Source organism: Dipodomys merriami, unplaced genomic scaffold (genome assembly GCF_024711535.1).
Source record: "Dipodomys merriami isolate MVZ:Mamm:240054 unplaced genomic scaffold, mDipMer1.0.p SCAF_653, whole genome shotgun sequence".
NCBI classification, from domain to species: domain Eukaryota; kingdom Metazoa; phylum Chordata; class Mammalia; order Rodentia; family Heteromyidae; genus Dipodomys; species Dipodomys merriami.
In genome coordinates this window covers 232,385-252,288 of record NW_027206239.1, presented here as the reverse complement: position 1 = coordinate 252,288, position 19,904 = coordinate 232,385, and positions in this window count along the sequence as shown.

Here is a 19,904-nt window from a genome sequence, read left to right as displayed (position 1 = left end):
TTAAAATGCACCATGATACTCTTATCTTCAACTAAGAACCAAAAAGCTAAAGGTGAAGCTGTGGCTCAAATGGAAGAATGCCAACTTTGAGCAAAAAAGAAAAGCAAAAGCACCTAGGTTCTGAATTTAAGTACTAGCACAGAAATTATATATATATATATATATATATATATATTATATGTATATATATATGCATATATACATATACATATATGTCTGTCAATATGTAATTATATATGTATATGTATGTATATATAATTACACAATAAATTATTTGCAAGTGTCAACTATATAAAGCAAGCATTTAGTCTTGCTCTTAAAAACAGAATCATATACAATTATGAACCCTTCTGATTTATAGGAGTCAACATATATAGAAATGTAAACGACCAGACTAGGAAATTAATAGAATTATTTTTGTTATAGAATACACTGTATGCCCAAGATTAGGCAAATGATTCTAAGTTGTTTCCCAAAACATTGAAAGAAAAAGCATAATAGTACAACAAATCACATTTAGATATGAACTATGCCGCTCAGTACACAGGTAGATCAGGAAAATATGATAGCTATATGCATATAAATATGCATATATGTGTATGCACATGCACAATGTAATTTTATTTATCCATTAGAAAGAATGTTAATGCATCATTTGCAAATAAAGGAAAAATTTGTGGCAAATCATGTTACGTGAACTAGGGGAAGAAAGTCAAACCCAGGGAGATATGTTTTCTCTTATATAGGAAGGTAGACATGATCAGGATCAATACAATATGCACACTTTGGGGTGGAATCCAAGCATACACCTAGGTATGAACTGAATTATGGTTGGTTCAGAGAAGAATTCAAATAATGTAATTCCTTAGACTAGCTAACTCACATTCCAACAAAATAAACACCAGGAATCAAGTACTCAGAAGTAGAGCTGGGATCAAGGTAGGGAGAAAAAGATATATGAAGCAATAAAGTGGGGAGAAATGCAATGATCTAACTTAATCCATATCCTACCAAATGAAGAAATTGAGGAAAAGCTGGTAGTGAGAGCACTGGGGAAAATTATGAAAGAGGTGACATTGATCAAGATCCAGTGTATTCATGTACACATGTATTGAATGTCAACTCCTATGTACAAGTTGAAATCAAAATAAAATTTAAAAACCAGATACTCGGCATGCTTTTGGGAATATTACAGTGATGATGGTTCTCTGAATAACTAACCAAGAATGAAGAGTTTAAGAAAATAAATAGCAGAAAGGAAAATCATGTTCAGCTGGGGAAGAGGTTTAAGAGGGGGCAGATTAATGGAAAGAGGAAGGGATGGCAAATACAATCATTCTATTAATGTAAAAAATGGAACCAGGTACCTTGGAGGATGGGTAGTGTTGGGAATGATTGGGTAAATCAATGTAACCCTAATCAAGATGCATTATACTAATAAACTCGTTGAATTGAAACTTCTTTGCACAACAACTTTATGATAAATACAAATGAAGGAAAACAAAGACAATAATTAAATTTGTACTCCATTTCTTGTAGCACAAGTAACATATAGTAAGCTATAATTTGGACAAAATGTAAAATTAATAAGCGACATGGCAAAATAGTAAACTGGAAATATAGATAACATTGCCTTTGGAAATATACATATCTTATAATATACACTTCAAAAATATCAATATTCTGATTACTTCGATTTTCTTTTGAAAATAAAGTGATCTGTAAACTTTGACACACTCTTATAATGGCTAATGATACATAATTTAGCTAGATTTCCTAAGAAAACCATTGTTATTTATCTTATATTATAAAATATAAGGAACTGTTATGACCCCACTAAATTGATACTGAAGTTTCACTCAAATCGCTCCACAGGAGACTGTTACAGATAAGCTGCTACAAGTTCCCAAATCCAAAATGTAAGTAAAATTACTTAGAAGGAAATGACAGGAGGACAATTATTATCTTTCACAATCAATATCAACCTTGGACATCCTGAAAGAGACAAATGTGTTTGTTTCATCAGGCCTCTACTGCCAAACAAGAAGTGTTGGAAAGACCCATCATGGCAAACTACTACTCACAGTCAGAGCACTATATAGTCAGATCCTCCAAGACGACTATCTCCATGGAAGACTATTTCTAACCTGAATGATCTTCTTTTCACCAAAGAAACAGTGCCTTTAGTAATTTATGTTTTTTTGAATTTATATAATGAATGAACATTTTTTCACAAAAATGAAATTTGAAATACCTTTGAGCTATTTTCTCATGCTTAAAACTAGCAATACAATAAAAAATAGTGGGCACAATTTGGAATATTCTGTATCTATGGAAAAAAATCTGTAGAAAATAGATTCTGGAAAGAACCAAAGAAATCCAGAGATGTATCTATTTTCCACACAATTGTTCAAGTGGAAGAAAGGCCAACATAGTTTCTTTAAAGTAAGAAATAGTGTAAGGTCTGTACATCCACACTTAACATATATTATATTTGTTGTTAACTTGCTGATTGTACTCTAGGTAGACTTTGTAGACTTGGTTATTCTTGACAGACAAAAATCTACTTGAGTGACACATAGGAACCTTAAGCAAGACTTCCAGATAAACCACATAGCGTGTTAGAAGAGAAAACCATAGTCGTAAAATGAAACTTTGTTTTTGTTGGTCACAGCACATGAACTCCAAGTCTGAGTACTGGCACTTAGTTCTTTGGTTCAAGGCTAGCCCCCTACCACTTTGGTTTTTTGTCGGGTAACTAGAGAGAAATCTCATAGATTTTCTTCCCAGGCTAGCTTAGAATCTCCACTCTCAGATCTCAGTCTCCTAAATGGCTAGGATTGTAGGTATGAGCCACCAGTATCCACCACCCCCAAACTGAAACTTTTGAGATTCTAGTAAGTTCAATTTTCAGTGGAAACCTCAAAAAGTATGGTCAGGAAAGACCTCCTAGAATGGTTCTTGCTACTAAAGAATTGAAGCTACAGAATGAGCAACCAGGAAGTTGTCTGTTAGTAAAGATGCAAGTATAGAAGGGTGCCATTAATTTCAGTTATTTTTTTTCAATATGGTTGATGTTCAGTACAATCTGAGCTTGTTTTCACAATTCATCTACCTCTTTGCATGAGCTGAGCCTGGGCCTATTCTACCTCAAATGCAAGAGATGCAAAAGAATAGCCTTCAGTATTCCTGCCTAGGATCATGATAAGTAGTTGAATGCCTGAAAGACGCAATGCATTCCTGGCATGAGAAGATGTGGGAGACACAGCCTAGGGATCAAACTCATGGTCACAGCATTTAACCCCTTCTTCTTCGAGGAAAATGACCTCCCACAACGTGGCAGTGACATAATTCATGTGGTGCATTTTCTGATATGAAGGAGGCATCATGTCTGACTAAACAACTCACTTGTAGTCAAAGGAAAGGAAAGTCTTTTGTGTCCCCATTAAGCCCAGTCTCAGTTAATCTTCATCTAATACTTTGTGCAAATTCCAATCCTACCAGAAAGTCCCTGATATGGAGGAAAGTATGATCTCCTGGCTTCTAACTGGTCCTGCCGGAACTGAGACCACTTTCTGTTTTGAATCTGTTCCTCCTGCCAAGGCAGTGGCTGGTGGTGAGAAAGCTCATTCTCTAAATTGTGCCTAGTCCCAAATCTTTTCAAAGAAAGTCAAGAAATGACATATTCTGCCTGATGGAGTGAGTTTCCCATGTACAAAGAGGTCAATTAATACCTTATTCTGAGGCCCAGGTGGAGGTTCTTCACCAGATGCCCTAAGCTGTAGTGGGAGATAGCTCAGACTCCAGGCCATCCTCACGTTTCTCCAGCTCTTTCTCATGAACCAAAAGGTCACAGGAGTTGAGTTGAGAAACAAGGAGAAATGAGAGTAGCAGAAGAAACATCAGCAGGAGTGAAAAAGAGCTCAGAAAATCTCCTAGGACCACTCATATCACTTGGGAGTCACATCATAAAATTAGGCAATAAAAGTAATGAATTACTACTTAAATTAGTAACTTAATTGCTCTTACTACATGTGTTCTGTCAAAAGGTAGCTATCCTAGCTATATATTGAAGAGGAAAAGAGAGCACAATCTTTCCTCAAAAAGTTCTACTGAGTATCTTCATTCACCACCCAGGTTTTCTTAGTCTCTAATTCTCTGTTACTTTCCTTTGCTGGTTCTAGCAATGACATTTGAAAGTGTTAATATCTTCAGAATTAATTACATTTAATTTTAATACATTTCTTATCAAATAAAACAAATTTTCGTGAAAATCTGTCTATGGTACATTTTCCTCCAAGGCATATTAATTAGATGATATTAAGTATTATTTATATAGTTTCATTTTTAAAACTTGAACAAAATGTTTTGTTAAATTAGCACTAATTAGTTGCACATTTTCCATCTCTGTATATGTGTAAAATATATCTTAACGACACCTTATATGTTTTCTTCATCTTTCCTCCTTTCCCAAACAGATTCATTGTGCATCTTCACAGAATCACATAAACTATTTGCCCATATTCTCTCTCCTTCACATTTGTAATCCTCCGTACATATACTTTATTATTACATATACTCAAGAGAGATCCTGTTCTATATCCTCATAAATATTTTAAGTGTATTTTATGTTTTGGAATGAATTTCATCAGTGTACACCAAATATTCATATACTTCAGTCGAGTTGACCATGCAGCATGAAGATGAATGTGTTTTTCTAACTTTCATCCATCTTTTATCATTCAACAATTTTGATGAATCTCATTTTATACCTCTTTATTCAACTTTTCATTTTCTTTTTTCTTTTTTGGGTCCGGTTGTGGGGCCTGAACTCTGGGCCTGGGCTCTGTCCCTCAGCTCTTCAGCTCAAGACTAGCGCTCTACCACTTGAGCCACAGTGCCACTTCTGGCTTTTTATCTTTTTGCTTATGTGGTGCTGGGGAATCGAACCCAGGGCCTCATGCATGCAAGGCAAGCGCTGTACCACTGAGCCAGCTTCCCAGCCCTTTATTCAACTTTTCAAGATAATTTGTTATTAAGCTTCTAACATTGTCTTTCCACCCAATTGTTGCCTTCTTAAAATTGCTTCAATTTATAAACTATATATGATTGTCCTGTATGTGTTCTCTGATATATTTAAATTTCAGTCTACCATTCACATATTATAGGATATCTTTAACCTGTTGTAACTGCTATGGAAATCATTATGGAGGTTCCTCACAAAAGCAAAAACACAATTCCTTAAAACCCAGTGAAATTAGGTTTATGTATACCCAACAATATTTTGAAATGTAATAGTAGAAGCATTCGCTTTGCTTATATCCCAGTATATGTTTATATCTATGGATATATTCCTTCTTTCTGGGCCACCTAGGTTGACTGCAGAACTTGATTGCTATGAATACTCCTGCCATGAACATGGATATTTATGTTGAATCATATTCCTTCAATATGTATCTAAGTTGCTGTAAAAGTCATTAAAATATATGTCTTTTTGGTATTGTGTAAACTTCCATTCTGAGCTTCATATGGGTTGCATTAGTTTATAATGCCACACAACTAAATATAGTTCCTGATTTATTTCAACCTCTCCAGCATTTGATTTTATTTGTTTGAGTTGTGATAAGTATTCTGATGTGTAAGATGGAATCTCAGTGACTTTTTGATATGTAATTCCTTTGTGGATAAGAATTTCAAACATTTCATTTATTTATTAAACATTTACATTTGTAAATCATTCCTAATCAGTGTCTTTCTTTTTTGTTATTTGATCCATTTTTAAGTTTTAGAATTTGTAATTTTTCCCATTCCAACTAATTAGCTTAGAAAAAAAATTATATCACTACAGTGGTGCACAATTTACTAAAATCAACCGATTGTGCATTTATAACACTGTTGTTTTTTACAACCAGGCAATTATTTCAATAAAGATGCCCAACTTCTTTCACTAGAAAGATAGATTGAAAGGATAGTATCTCCTATAAGCTCTAAGCTAATCTAAGAATTACCAGTCACAGCCGAGGCCCCAAGAGTTGGGCTAAGTAAAATGCACTAACACAGGAAAACAGCATTTAAAATGATCAAAGGGATTCATAATATTTTTTAAAAGGCACCACTTTCAACAAGCAAACGGTGAAGCTCACAAGCAGACCATAGGAATCTGAACATCAATAAGATCAAAGGATAAAAGTATACAGAAGGAGAACTTTAGAACGTTGACTCAGAACTGGTGGGGGGGAGGGACCACTAGATACCAAAACTCAATGCTGAAGGGAAGACGTGTTTTATCCCAAACCTCAGCTGTGTCTGACTCTCTCACACCACACAGACACACAGACACACACACACACACACAGACACACACACACAAACACACACCTCGTGTACACAGAGAACCCTGGGGCAATTGTATCTGGGACAATGAAGCTTGAATATTCTTACTTTTAAATAATCAAATGTCATGTTGTGGTTGGCTTCAGAGCCGCACCACACCTGAGCAGGAGGGAAAGGATGCCTTAGACTGCAAGATGGCATAGTGTACCCCTGGCTTCCTGTGTAAGAATGCAGTTTATGGTCCCCTAGGTAGGGTTGGCCAAACTGAACTGGGGGTACACTTTGCCTGGAGGATGGAACCCCTGAGCCCTGCATGTATGGTGAACCAGGCATGGAAAACCCTGTGAGCATGTCTGGGATGGTGTCTCAGAAATGGGGAGAAGTTGATACCTGTAGTTGGACATGGCAGGAGGCAGGAGGAAGGCAGGAATCCTGAAGAGAGGAGAGGAGCAGGAGTGAATGCACCTTTCCGTGGAGAAGGCTAGGCCACACTAATGAAGTTCCCAGCCCACACGAGGCAGCCACCGCCCAGGTCCACAGATGCCCCACACGATCGTGTCCACAAAACCTTGTCCAGATCCATACATAGAACCTCCCCACCTGCCCTGGACTCAGTGCAGCAGGAACAGTGAACTCCTGATGTGCCTCCTACACCCGGCCATTACAGCTCAACGATTATAGTCACAATTCTTTCCCTGGTATCCCTGTATCTGCTACTCTGTTCTACTACCCATAACTCATAGTGCCATGGTTCCAGCCACCTGATCCCTGACAACCCTGACATTGATACGCTATTCCCCCAAAAAACAAGGCAGATTCCATACCTTACCTATGGTAAATAATGCTGCAATAAACATAGTCGTGCTGGTAGTTTAGTGTGGCCTTGTTTGTAAACATTTGGGTAAATGCCCAAAAGTGGGATTGCTGGGTCATAGGGGAACTCTATGTGGAGTCTTTTGAGGAACCTCCATACTACTTTCCAAAGTGTTTGAAAAAGTTTATACTCCCACCAACAATGCAGTAAGGTTCCCTTCTCTCCACATCCTTTCCAGCATCTGTTGTTTAATTAGAGTTCTTGATTTTTGCCATTCTAACTGGGGTGAGGTTGTATCTCAATGTTGTTTTGATTTGCATTTCTTTTATGGCTAGGGATGTTGAGCATTTCTTCATGTGTCTAGTGGCCATCCTTCTTTTTTCTTCAGAGAAGTTTCTCTTAAGTCATTTGCCCAATTATTTATTGGGCCGTTGTTTCTTTGAGGATTTGTTGTTGGGGGATTTAATTTTTTGAGTTCCAAGTATATTTTAGATATGAGACTCTTGTCCACTGTATGGCTAGTGAATATCTTCTCCCAATCCGTAGGCTTTCTATTGATCTTGCTAGCTATGTCCTTTGCCATGCAGAAGCTCTGAAACTTCATGCAATCCCTTTTGTCCAACCCTTCTTTGATTTGTTGTGTTTCTGGGTCTCTATTAAGAAAATTTCGGCCTGTGCCAAGGAGAACTAGGGTTTCTCCTATTCCATCCTATAATGATTTCAGATTGTCTGCTTTGACTCCGAGGTCTTTGATCCATTTGGAGTTGATTCTGGTGCAGGGTGATATATAAGGATCTAGCTTTAGTTTTCTACAAGTAGTTAACCAATTTTGCCAGCACCATTTACTGAAGAGGCTGTCTTTCTTCCATTCTATTATTTTAGCTCCCTTATCAAAGATCAGATGGCTATATGTCTGTAGGTTCATTTCTGGGTTTCAGTTCTATTCCATTGGTCCTGAGGTTGGCTCTTGTGCCAGTACCAAGCTGTTTTGACTACTATGGCTTTATAGTAGAGTTTGAAATTTGGTATTGATATTCCTCCAGCCGTGTTCTTTCTGTTGAGGAGTGTTTTTGCTATTCGGGGTCTTATATACAAGATGTTATCTATGCTATGAACCATATATAATACATAATATAAATTATATATATATTATGTAATACCTATCATATTATATATTATTCATTATACATTATATGATATAAGTTTTATATTATATTACATGTAATATATTATATGTAATACATAATTATATAATATGCACTGTGATATGATGTACAATATAAAATAGTGTACATTATGTTTCATATATACTATAGTATATATAATAAGTATATTATATAATGCATATATAATATACATTTGTATTGCATATAGTATATACTATATATACTGTATAGGATATATTGTATAATACATTATATATAATATATATTATATACTAACATACTATATATTAGTATGTGCTATACATATATAGTTTGTGTGTGTGTGTGCAAGTGTGTGTGCAGTTGCTCTAGTATGGTGCTTGTTTGAGTGCATAGAACCAGAAATTAGATAAAGGGAAAAAAATCTATAGTCGAACATGCCACATCAAACCTAAATATTAATGACAATAAAATTATTTCTCAAAAAAAGCTGATCAGAAGAAGCCAGTCACAATAATGACATATTACGGTATAATTCTGTTTACATGAAAGTCAAGAAAAGGTGAAATTAACTGTAGTGATGGCCGATCAATTATATAGTCTGGGACTCAGTATGGAGTGGAATTTTACTACAGAAAGACAAGAGATCTTTTAGGGGGTCAAGGAAACACTTTATATTTTCTTTGTGGTTGTTGTGGATAAGTATGAATTCATGAGAATATTCAAAAGTAGTTATATCTATAGCATTAAGTCACAGTTTACTAAGGTGTTTTAAAACTAGGCAAAAGATAGAACTTTTAAAAATCAAGTAAGTTAATAAAAATAGAAAATAATTTATGTAGGAATCCACGTGTATACTGATAAGTAAGTGAATGTTAAATAAATGGGAAATGCAATTCTTTCTCATGATAGAATGCTAACTGATCAGTACAAATTGAATGAGGGAATTTAGTGTAGATGCCCTTTCCATGTAATCTAATAGAAATGTGCGTCCCAGAGCACTCAAACCTCCCACAGTACACAGTGATGTTTGAAATTGACTTCATGGGAAAATGTACAAGTCCCTATTTACAAGTAATAAGAGTTATTTGTGTGTTTATGCCAATCCTGGGGCTTGATCTGAGGGCTTAGGTACTGACCCTGAGCTCATTTTGCTCAAGGCTAGTGCCTTGAGCACTAGCCATAGAACCACTTCTGGCTATTCTTGAATAATTTTTGGAGATAAGTGTCATGGATTTTCATTCCCAGGCTTTCTTCAAAATAGCAATCTTCAGATCTCAGCCTTCTCATAGCTGGGTTATAGGTATGAGCCACCATTGCCAGCCTTATCATTAATAATTATTAGAGGAGAAACATCAGTACCCACTGAAATAATGAATCCAAAATTTCAGAATGTAATCAGGAATACTTTTTTAAGGGGTAACCTACAACAACTTCTTTTGAGTTTTATTAGCATATACAGTGACATTTTCATGCAGACATAAAATGTACTCAAATCAAAATTATCCATTTTTTTCTTACACTCCCTTCTTAAAGAAATTTTAGTAAGTTTTATTTGGTTTTAATTTTCTGTGCAGGTCGTGGGTCTTGAAATCAGGGCCTGGGTACTATGCCTATGCTTCTTTTGCTCAAGGCTAGCTTGCGACCAAGTAAGCCACAGCTCCACTTCCTTTTTTATTGGTAGTATACTGGAGGTAAGACTCTCATGGACATTTCCTGCTCAACTTGGCCTTGAAATAGGATCCTCAAATCTCAGCCTCCTAGTTAACAAGAATTACAGTTGTCAGACACTGTTTTCCAGCTTCATTATTTTTTGTCAGTCCTGAGGCTGGAGCTATGAGCCTTGGCATTGTCCCTGAGCTCTTCAGCTCAAGGACACTGCTCTAAAAGTTGAGCCATTGTGCCACTTCCAGTTTTCTGGTGGTTAATTGGAGAGAAAAATCTTATTGACTTTCCTGCCTTGGCTGGTTTTGAACCATGATAATCAAATTTCAGCCTGCTAAGTAGCTAAATTTACATGGTTGGGCCACCAACCCTGTCTCATTGTTCATTTTTTTTTGGGGGGGGTCCAGTTGTGGGTCCTGAACTCTGGGCCTGGGCTCTGTCCCTCAGATCTTCAGCTCAAGGCTAGCTGTCTACCACTTAAGCCCCAGCGCCATTTCTGGCTTTGTTTCTTTTTGCTTATGTGCTGCTGAGGAATCAAACCCAAGGCCTCATGCATGCAAGGCAAGCGCTCTCCCACTGAGCCACCTTCCCGGCCCCTCATTGTTCATTTTTATATGTGCATATAAAGTACTTTGACTACATTTAGCCTGTCTACTTGGCCTTCTGTTCTCATCGCTACCCCCTAATAAGCGGTATAACAGCTCTCTGAATCAAATGGTCAAAGTAAACCAAGCAAAGGGAAACATAAAAAGTATATACTACTTCTAAGGTTGCTCTGACATGGGCACACTATCACTTCAAGTTAAAAATAGTTAAACAGCAAATAATGCAAAACATCTAGGAGATTCAAATTTAGGGAAATTGAGCAAAGTAAGTCCTCATTTTCATGTTTCAAGTCAAAGTAAAAGGAAAGCAGAAAATGCTGTAGGCAGTTCTAGGCAACCGGTGAGACAATAGTCAGATGCAATATATGATAATGTAGTTTGAGGGAAATGTGGACAATAGTAATGTATTGCATTTTAAAATCCCTGAGTTCAGTGGTTGTGCTGTGATGATGTTGAGAATGTCCTTGTTCATAGGATCTATGTTATATCTTCAAGGGTATTGACACTGTGATGGCTTTGTCTAAAACTACATTGGGTAAACCTAGCTACTCAGATGGTGAGATCTGAGGATAATGGATCAATTGTCTCCAATTAACCAACAAACATCTAGAAGAGGAGCTGTGACTCATGTTGTAAAGCACTAACTTTGAGGGGGGATAAAAGAAAACAGAGAAAGGTCTCAAGCCATGAGTTCAATTTAAAAAGATGATTGGGGAAGAAGGAAAAGGATGTCAAAACCAAGAGTGAAATATGTCATCAGAGTTTGGAGATTACCATCTAGGATGCCTTTAGCCAAGAATTCCTCTATTAGATGACTTTTTCTTGTGATTTTGTTGTAGGAAAAATGTATTGAATTACATAATAAAAATATGGCTCTCTGAACTTAAAGCAAACAAGAAAAGCCTACCTTGTGCATGCCTATAATGCAGTGACACCCTCTTATCCAAATAACCGCCAGAAAACTGGAAGTGGCTCTGTGGCTCAAGTGGCAGAGCATTAGCGTTGAGCTGATGTGCTCATAGACAGTTCCCAGACCCAGAGTTCAAATCCCATGACCTTGCTGGAAAAAAAGAAAATATGTCTAAAAGGACATTTAAGGGGCTGGGAAGGTGGCTCAGTGGTAGAGCACTTGCCTTGCATGCCTGAGACCCTGGGTTTGATTCCTCAGTACCACATAAGCAAAAAGAAAAAAGCCGGAAGTGGTGCTGTGGCTCAAGTGGTAGAGCGCTAGCCTTGAGCTGAAGAGATGAGAGACAGCGCCCACACCCAGAGTTCAGGCCCCACGACTGGACCCCAAAAAAGAAAAAAAAAGGACATTTAAATTATTTTGTAGAAGGTTTTGATTTATGGAGAGTATTTGTTTTTTTTTTTTTTTATTTTCAAGCCATTACTTAATGACCATTATTTAACTATTGGACTACAGTAATATTTTAATGTTTTTTCAGTCATGGGGCCTGAACTCTTGGCATGGGACTTATCCCTGAGCTCTTTAGCTCAAGACTAATGCTCTACCACTTGAGCCACAGTTCCACTTCTGGCCTTTTCTGTTTATGTGGTGCTGAACAATCAAATACAGGGCCTCATGCCTGCAAGCCAAGAACTTTACCACTGAACTACATTCTCAGCCCACTATTTTAATTTTTATGGGCTGGAGGGTTGCTTTATTTGTTTTGTATTTGCACATAATTGTTTTTGAAATCAGGGCCTGAACTTGCTTCCTTAGCTGGCACTCTACCACCTTAATCACATCTCAAGCCCTGCGGTGCTTTGTAGAAGATGAAGTTGTACACATTTCTGCCTGAGCTGGCTTTGAACCACAATTCTCCAGATCTCAGCCTTCTAAGTCAATAGGATTATAGGCCTTAGCCAGCAGTGCCTAATTGAATTTTGTTTTCAAAACTGTGGCATGTAAGCTAGGCATGGGTAGCTCACATCTATAATCCTAGCTGCTTCATGAGGCTGAGATGTGAAGCAAGCCCCAAGCAGGAAACTTTCTGACACTCATCTCCAACAAAATACTCAGAAAAGACAGGAAGTAGAGCTGTGTTTCAAGTGATAGAGTGCTAGCCTTGAGTTGAACAAGCTCAGGGACAGCACCCAAACTCTGATTTCAGACCCTAGGCCCATCACAGGTCAGGAGAAATGAAGAAGGATATCTGAGATCCTACATGATGTGCTACACCTAGGGGCCTTGTCCTATGCACTACCATGCTATTTAGAGTTTCCAGCCACCAGTATTTTAAGTGAAATAGACCTCTTATTCCTTATGAAATATACAGCTTCAAGGATTTTGTTAATTCATGACAAAATGGACTGAGATGCTATAGTTTTTCTTTACATAGAACTGAGAGCCTTTCACTTACTAGGTCGATATTTTACCACTTTGAGCCCTGCAGGGCTCCAACCATTTTATCTTTTACCGTTTGCTTTTCATATAGGGTCTTGTGCTAACTTCACTCAAGCTAACCTCAGAACCCAATCCTCTTATACCTCTGCCTCTCAGTAGCTGGGATTACAGGCCTGTGACACCACAATTTGCCACTTAGAAGGAACTATTCTTTTGGGAAAGATGATACAGACCACCGAGATGCATGTGTGTGTATGCTCAGAAATTGGTCATGATGATATATTTAGTTCTGCGGGTGAATCTTCCTGGATGATCTGTATTCTAAATTCCTTTCACTCAAAAAATTGCTTCTCTGGGTGGTAGTTACTCACAGCTGTAATCCTACCTTTTCAGAATGCTGAGATTTGAAGATCATATTTTGAAACCAGGTGAACCAGGAAAAGTCCATGACACTCTTATCTTCATTTAAACACCAAAAAACCACAAGTGGAGCAGTGGCTTAATAATAGAGTACTAGTCGAGGGAAAAATAGGAATAGCAATTAGGCTCTGATAAAGTTTCAGGAACAGCACCCACACAAAATCTCCAGATATCACTTGTGCTATTACAATGAGCTCTTGTGCTACTGCAAGACACAATTATACTTAATAGATTATCTCGACAGGACTGTTGCACTAAGAAATTCTGGTATTATTTCATAAGATATATTCTTTCTGGATCATCTTTTTCCCCCATTGTTTCTCTGAGAATGATGTCTTGATTTTGAAATAGAGGAGGAAAAATTCAGTGATGAATTTGGACTCTGGATCCCTCCCTCATCCAATATTGACAAATTCTCTCTTTTTATTTTTGGCAGTCCTGGGGCATGAACTAAGGGCTGGGCACTGTCTCTGAACTTCATTATTGCTCAAGGATAGCACACTCCCACTTGAGCCACAACAGCATTTCCAGGTTTTTCTCATTACGTGGTACTGAGTAATTGAACCCTTCATGCTTCGTTCATGCTAGGCAAACACAACATGACAAAAGCATCATTCAGAATGCTGGTGGCTCACACCTGTGATCACAGCTCCATAAAAATCTGAGATCGGAGGATCTAGATTCAAAGGGATCTCAAGCAGCCATAAATTAAAAAAAAAAAAAAAAAAACGAAAGGGTGGTATGGCACAATACCCCATGTTGAATCCCAAGTATTAGCACACACACACACACACACACACACACACACACACACACACACACACACACACACACACACACACACACACACACACACACACATTGAAAAATGAAAACATTTGTTGAGTACAACCTGGTATTTTCTTTGCTGTGTATAAAACATTACCATGTATTAAACTTTTCCTTGTGCTTGAAGAAATTTATTAATATTCTATAACAATACATAAATATAGCTAACTACACCACAACACAAATGTCTTGACTGCATTTTTATATGTCATATTGCAATTGTTACTGCAAACAGAGGACCTTTCTTTTTAATTTAATCTAAATATTGGCAGAAACTGGATCACATATCTTGGTATTTCTCACAATAACTTAGTTGAAATTAAACATAAAGTTCTTAATCAAAAGGGAAAACTTACACTATATCTTCAGTTACATTATTTTCTGCCATTTTTCCTAAAAATGAAATTAATTGATTGTAGCACTTAAAAAATCTTCTATGCCAATGTGTATATGTACCATATTTTCTTGATCCATTCATCTACTGAGGGGCTTCTGGGTTGGTTCCATATCTTAGCTATGGTAAGTAATGCTGCAATAAACATAGATGTGCTGGTAGCTTTAGTGTGGTCTTGTTTGTATACATTTGGGTAAATGCCCAAAAGTGCGATTGCTGGATCATAGGGGAGATCTATGTGAAGTCTTTTGAGGAACCTCCATACTGCTTTCCAAAGTGGTTGAACAAGTTTACATTCCCACCAACAATGAAGTAAGGTTCCTTTCTGTCCACATCCCCTCCAGCATCTGTTGTTGTTAGAGTTCTTGAATTTTGCCATTCTAACTGGGGTGAGGTGATATCTCAATTTTGTTTTGATTTGCATTTCTTTTATGGCTAGGGATGTTGAACATTTCTTCATGTGTCTATTGGCCATCCTTCTTTCTTCTTCAGAGAAGCTTCTCTTTAAGTCTTTCGCCCACTTATTTATCCGGCAGTTGTTTCTTTGAGGATTTGTTGTTGGGTGGTTTAATTTTTTGAGTTCCAAGTATATTTTAGATATGAGACCCTTGTCCGTTGTATGGCTAGTAAAGATCTTCTCCCAATCGGTGGGCTTTGTATTGATCTTGCTAGCTATGTCATTTGCCCTGCAGAAGCTCTGCAACCTTATGCAATCCCATTTGTCCAACCTTTCTTTGATTTGTTGTGTTTCCGGTTCTCTATTCAGAAAATTTCGGCCTGAGCCAAGGAGACCTAGGGTTTCACCTATTCCATCCTGTAATGTTTTCAGAGTGTCTGCTTTGAGTTCAAGGTATTTGATCCATTTGGAGTTGATTCTGGTGCAGGGTGATATATAAGGATCTAGCTTTAGTTTTCTACATGTAGTTAACCAATTTTGCCAGCACCATTTACTGAAGAGGCTGTCTTTCTTCCATTCAATTGTTTTAGCTTCCTTATCGAAGATTAGATGGCTATAGGTCTGTAGGTTCATTTCTGGGTTTTCAATTCTATTCCATTGGTCCTGAGGTCTGTTCTTATGCCAATATCAAGCTGTTTTGATTACTATGGCTTTAGAGTAGAGTTTGAAATTTGGTAATGATATTCCTACAGCAGTGTTCTTTCCGTTGAGTAGTGTTTTTGCTATTCGTGGTCTTTTATTAAGTGAAGTAAGCCAGGCCCAAAGAAACATAGGTCCCATGGTTTCCCTTATTTGCAATATCTAGTATAGGTATGAGTCAAGCAGAAAAGGTCAGATAATGTGATGTTAGGAAAATGAACCCTTAAATATGTATTTTAATGTTTTCGTTTCTTTCATGCATGTGTTTCTAACGCATTTATAAGATTATTTCTTTGTTGCTTTGTATGTCCCTCCCCCACAGTGTAACCCCCGCTTTCACTTTATTTGATGTCAGTATAATATGTGGAGGAGATGGGGACAAACAAGTCGTTTAAGGATTCAGGTGGACCTGTTGCAACAAGGAGAATTACAAAATGTCATGTCAAAGCAAGCTTTACAATGTCGGTGTTGGGGGGGAGGGGGGTATGATTGGGTGGGGGGAGGAGGGAGGCTGGGAAGGGAGGTGAATGGTAAACAAAGGAGGAGGCTGCAATGCTTGGTAAGAAATGTGTGCATTATCCTGCCAATGTAATTGTAAGCCCTCTGTACAGTATGTTCTCAAATAAAATAAAATTAAATTTAAAAAAATCTTCTATGCCAAATTAGTACAAGATTCTGATTAGGGATGCAGAGTGCAAACAGCAATTTCCACTGCATGCTGTGCTTTATTGTTAGTTGGTATTTAAAGACAAGCAAGCATGATCTTTGCCAAGATTTGGTTAGAAGACATTCACACAAAAAATTTCAACAGATACATTTTTACTTGACCTTTGAGACAATGTCTTGGTATATTATTATCTAAACTATGTTAGAGCAAGCTCAAACCACTACGCCAATCTCAGGAAAATGCTTGACCAGCTGTTCATCCAAGCTTAAGCAAACAAAAGAGCTACTTCCTCAGCTCCCAGGAGTCTGTGACATGTGTTTTGAGACAGGGAGAGAGAACATTTTCCCTCTCTAGCCTTTCATGCCAAGAGCTTTCCTAATACCAAACACAGTCTTGAGGCTGGAGTCTGCATCACTCTGCCCCCACAACATAGACCCTGAGTCTTCACAGTGGTGTATGATTTTTTTGGATGAATAAGTTTTGCATCAATGTTCATCAAAGAAATATGTCTGTTGTTCTATTTTTAGATGGGTCCCTGCCTGGTTTTGGGATGAGGGTTATGATGGCTTCATAGAATGTGTGCAGTTAACTTACTCTTTTAATTTCATTGAAGAGTTGGAGGAGTATTGGTATGAGCTCTGCTTTGAAGGCCTTGTAGAATTCTGCTGTAAAACCATCTGATCCTGGACTTTTCTTAGATGGGAGGTCTGTTATTGCTGTTTCTCTTTCAATGCTTGATATGGGCCTGTTAAGATGGTTTAACACATCTTGCATTAGTTTTGGCATGTCAATATTTGCTAGGAAAAGTTCCATTTATGCCAAGTTCTCAAAATTATTAGCATAAGGTTTTGAGAATTATTTCTTATAATGTTCTGAATCTTGGTTTTTTCTGTGATGATGATTCCATTCTCATCTCTGAGTTTATTTATTTGGGTGTGTTCTCTTCTTTTTCTGATAAGATTTGCTAAGGGTCTGTCAATTTTGTTGATTTTTTCGAAGAACCAACTCTTTGTTTTGTTGATTCTATAGTTTTTTTTGGATTCTAATTCATTTAATTCTGATTTAATTTTAATTATTTCTTTCCATCTACTTGATTGGGGTTTATCTTGCTGCTGTTTTTCAAGGAGGTTCAGATGTGTCATTAAATTGTTGGTTTCAGTTCTCTCCAATTTGTTGGTATAGGAACTCAGAGCTATAAACTTGCCTCTGAGTACTGACTTTGCTGTGTTCCAGGGGAGCTGGTAATTTGTGTTTTCATTTTTGTTGAATATAATGAACATTTGAATTTCCTTTCTAATCTCTTCCATGACCCACTCGTGATTCAGCAGTGTATTTTTCAGCCTCTATGTGTTACGGAACTTTCTTTGATGGCTTTTGGTGTTGAGTTCTAATTTTTTTCCCTTGTGGTCTGAGAGAATGCAGGGTATAAGTTCAATGTTTCTGAATTTGGACAAGTTTGCTTTGTGACCTAAAATGGGGTCTATTTTAGAAAATGTTCTATGTGCGGCTGAGAAAAACATGTATTCTGATGCTGCTGGGTGAAATATTCAGTAGAAGTCTGTTAAATCTAGTTGATCTATGCAGTTGTTTAGATCTGCAGTTTCTCTGTTGAGTTTTTGCCAGTTGATCTATCTGGTGGGGAAATTGGTATGTTAAAATCCCCAACAATTAATGTCTTTGGATCTATGTGGGATTTGAGGGAAAGTAGTGTTTCTTGGATAAATTTGGGTGCTCCATTCTTTGGCAAATAGATATTTAGAATTGTAATATCCTCCTGAATGAGGGATCCATTAATTAGTATGTAGCAACCTTCTTTATCTCTTCTCACGAATTTTAATTTGAAGTCTATTTTATCTGATATTAGGATAGCAACTCCCGCTAGTTTATGGGGACTGTTTGCTTGGTAGATTTTGTTTCATCCTTTATCATTGAAAATATGTTCAATTTTACATATTCACATTCCTCTCTAAATAGACGGTCTTTTAACCTCTATAATAACATTAATTTTTACGTTTCTATACTTTTTCTGGTCTCTCTTTATTCCCCTTTCCGTCTCTTCTTTTTCTCTCTCTCTCTACTTGCATCCTACCCAACTCATTTCCTGCACTGTGATTAGGACATAGTTAACTCTCCCTGTGCCTCCCCACACCAATCTATTCCTATTTTTTACCCACATCTCTCCCTAATCCTAATAATTTCTGGTTTTCCAAATTCTTTTCTGCGGTTCGAAGTCCTTTAACATATAGTCGTTTGATGCTGAATAGATGTATCTGTTGAACTAGATTGTATCTGTAGACTATTGACTGTACAAATGCAAACTTTGGTTGATGGTTGCCTTAAGATAGTGTTCTAGCACAAAACTGGTGCAATCTTTATCTCAAATGGGCCGAGTAAGCCGGAAAAACACAAGAAAAATGGCAAATTCGGGTATCTCAATTCCCAATCTTAATAATCAGGGATTAGAACAGATAAAGAATAATCCAGAGGAGAGTTCCCAAATAGCTCTACAAACACTAATAGCAAACATGATAAATGAGAAGTTTGACAATGTACAAAGGACTCTGTATGAGCGTGATAGGGAGAGAGAGGAGGCATCCCAGAAGTTTATACAGGAATATCATAAGCGTGAGGAAGCTTCTCAAAAACTGATACAGGATTTGCGTGAACAACTTGAGAATACTCAAAGAGAAAGGGAGGAATGGCGTGAGCAAGCAGAGAACACTCAAAGAGAACTGCAGGAATCCCACAGAAGGGAGGAAACTAATCAAAGAGTAATTCACGAATTAAGAGACCAGGTAGAGAATACACAAAGATCCCTAAAGACATTCATGGAATCCATTAACAAAGAGCTGAAGGAAGTCAGGGAGACCACAAAGGGAATGCTGAATGGAACCCAACAGAAGGAATGGGAGTCCAAAGAAACCATAACCAATCAACTAAGTGATTTGAGAACAAACACTGAACACCAAATTAAGGAAGTAAAGAAAATCATACAAGACCTAAAACAGAGCTTCAACAAAGAACTTGAAGCCATCAAAGCTGACCAATTAGAAGGAAAAGAGATAAAAAACAAAGTGGAGAGTCTTGACAGCAGGTTAGACCATGCAGAAGATCGAATCTCAGGGATTGAAGACAGCCTAGATATTATAGAGAAAGAACATACAACCATCCAAGACAAGTCCAAGAAATATGATAGGTCTATCCAACACCTGGAAGACACCATCAGAAGGCCCAATCTAAGGATAATGGGTGGAGAGGAGCACCTAGAAACAGAAGTTAATGGTCTAGGAAATTTGTTTAACAGGATCCTAGCAGAGAACTTCCCAAACATACAAAAAGATAGGCCTATTCAGATACAAGAAGCTTTTAGAACCCCAAATAGACCAGACCAGAATAGGACATCCCACCGTCACATTATAATCCACACAGGATCAACCCAGACCAAGGAAAAGATCCTTAAAGCTGTCAAGGAGAAAAGGGTAATCACCTCTAAAGGGAAACCAATTAGAATTACCTCAGATTTCTCAGCAGAGACAATCAAAGCAAGAAGAGCCTGGAATGATGTATGCCATGCCCTAAAAACAAACAAC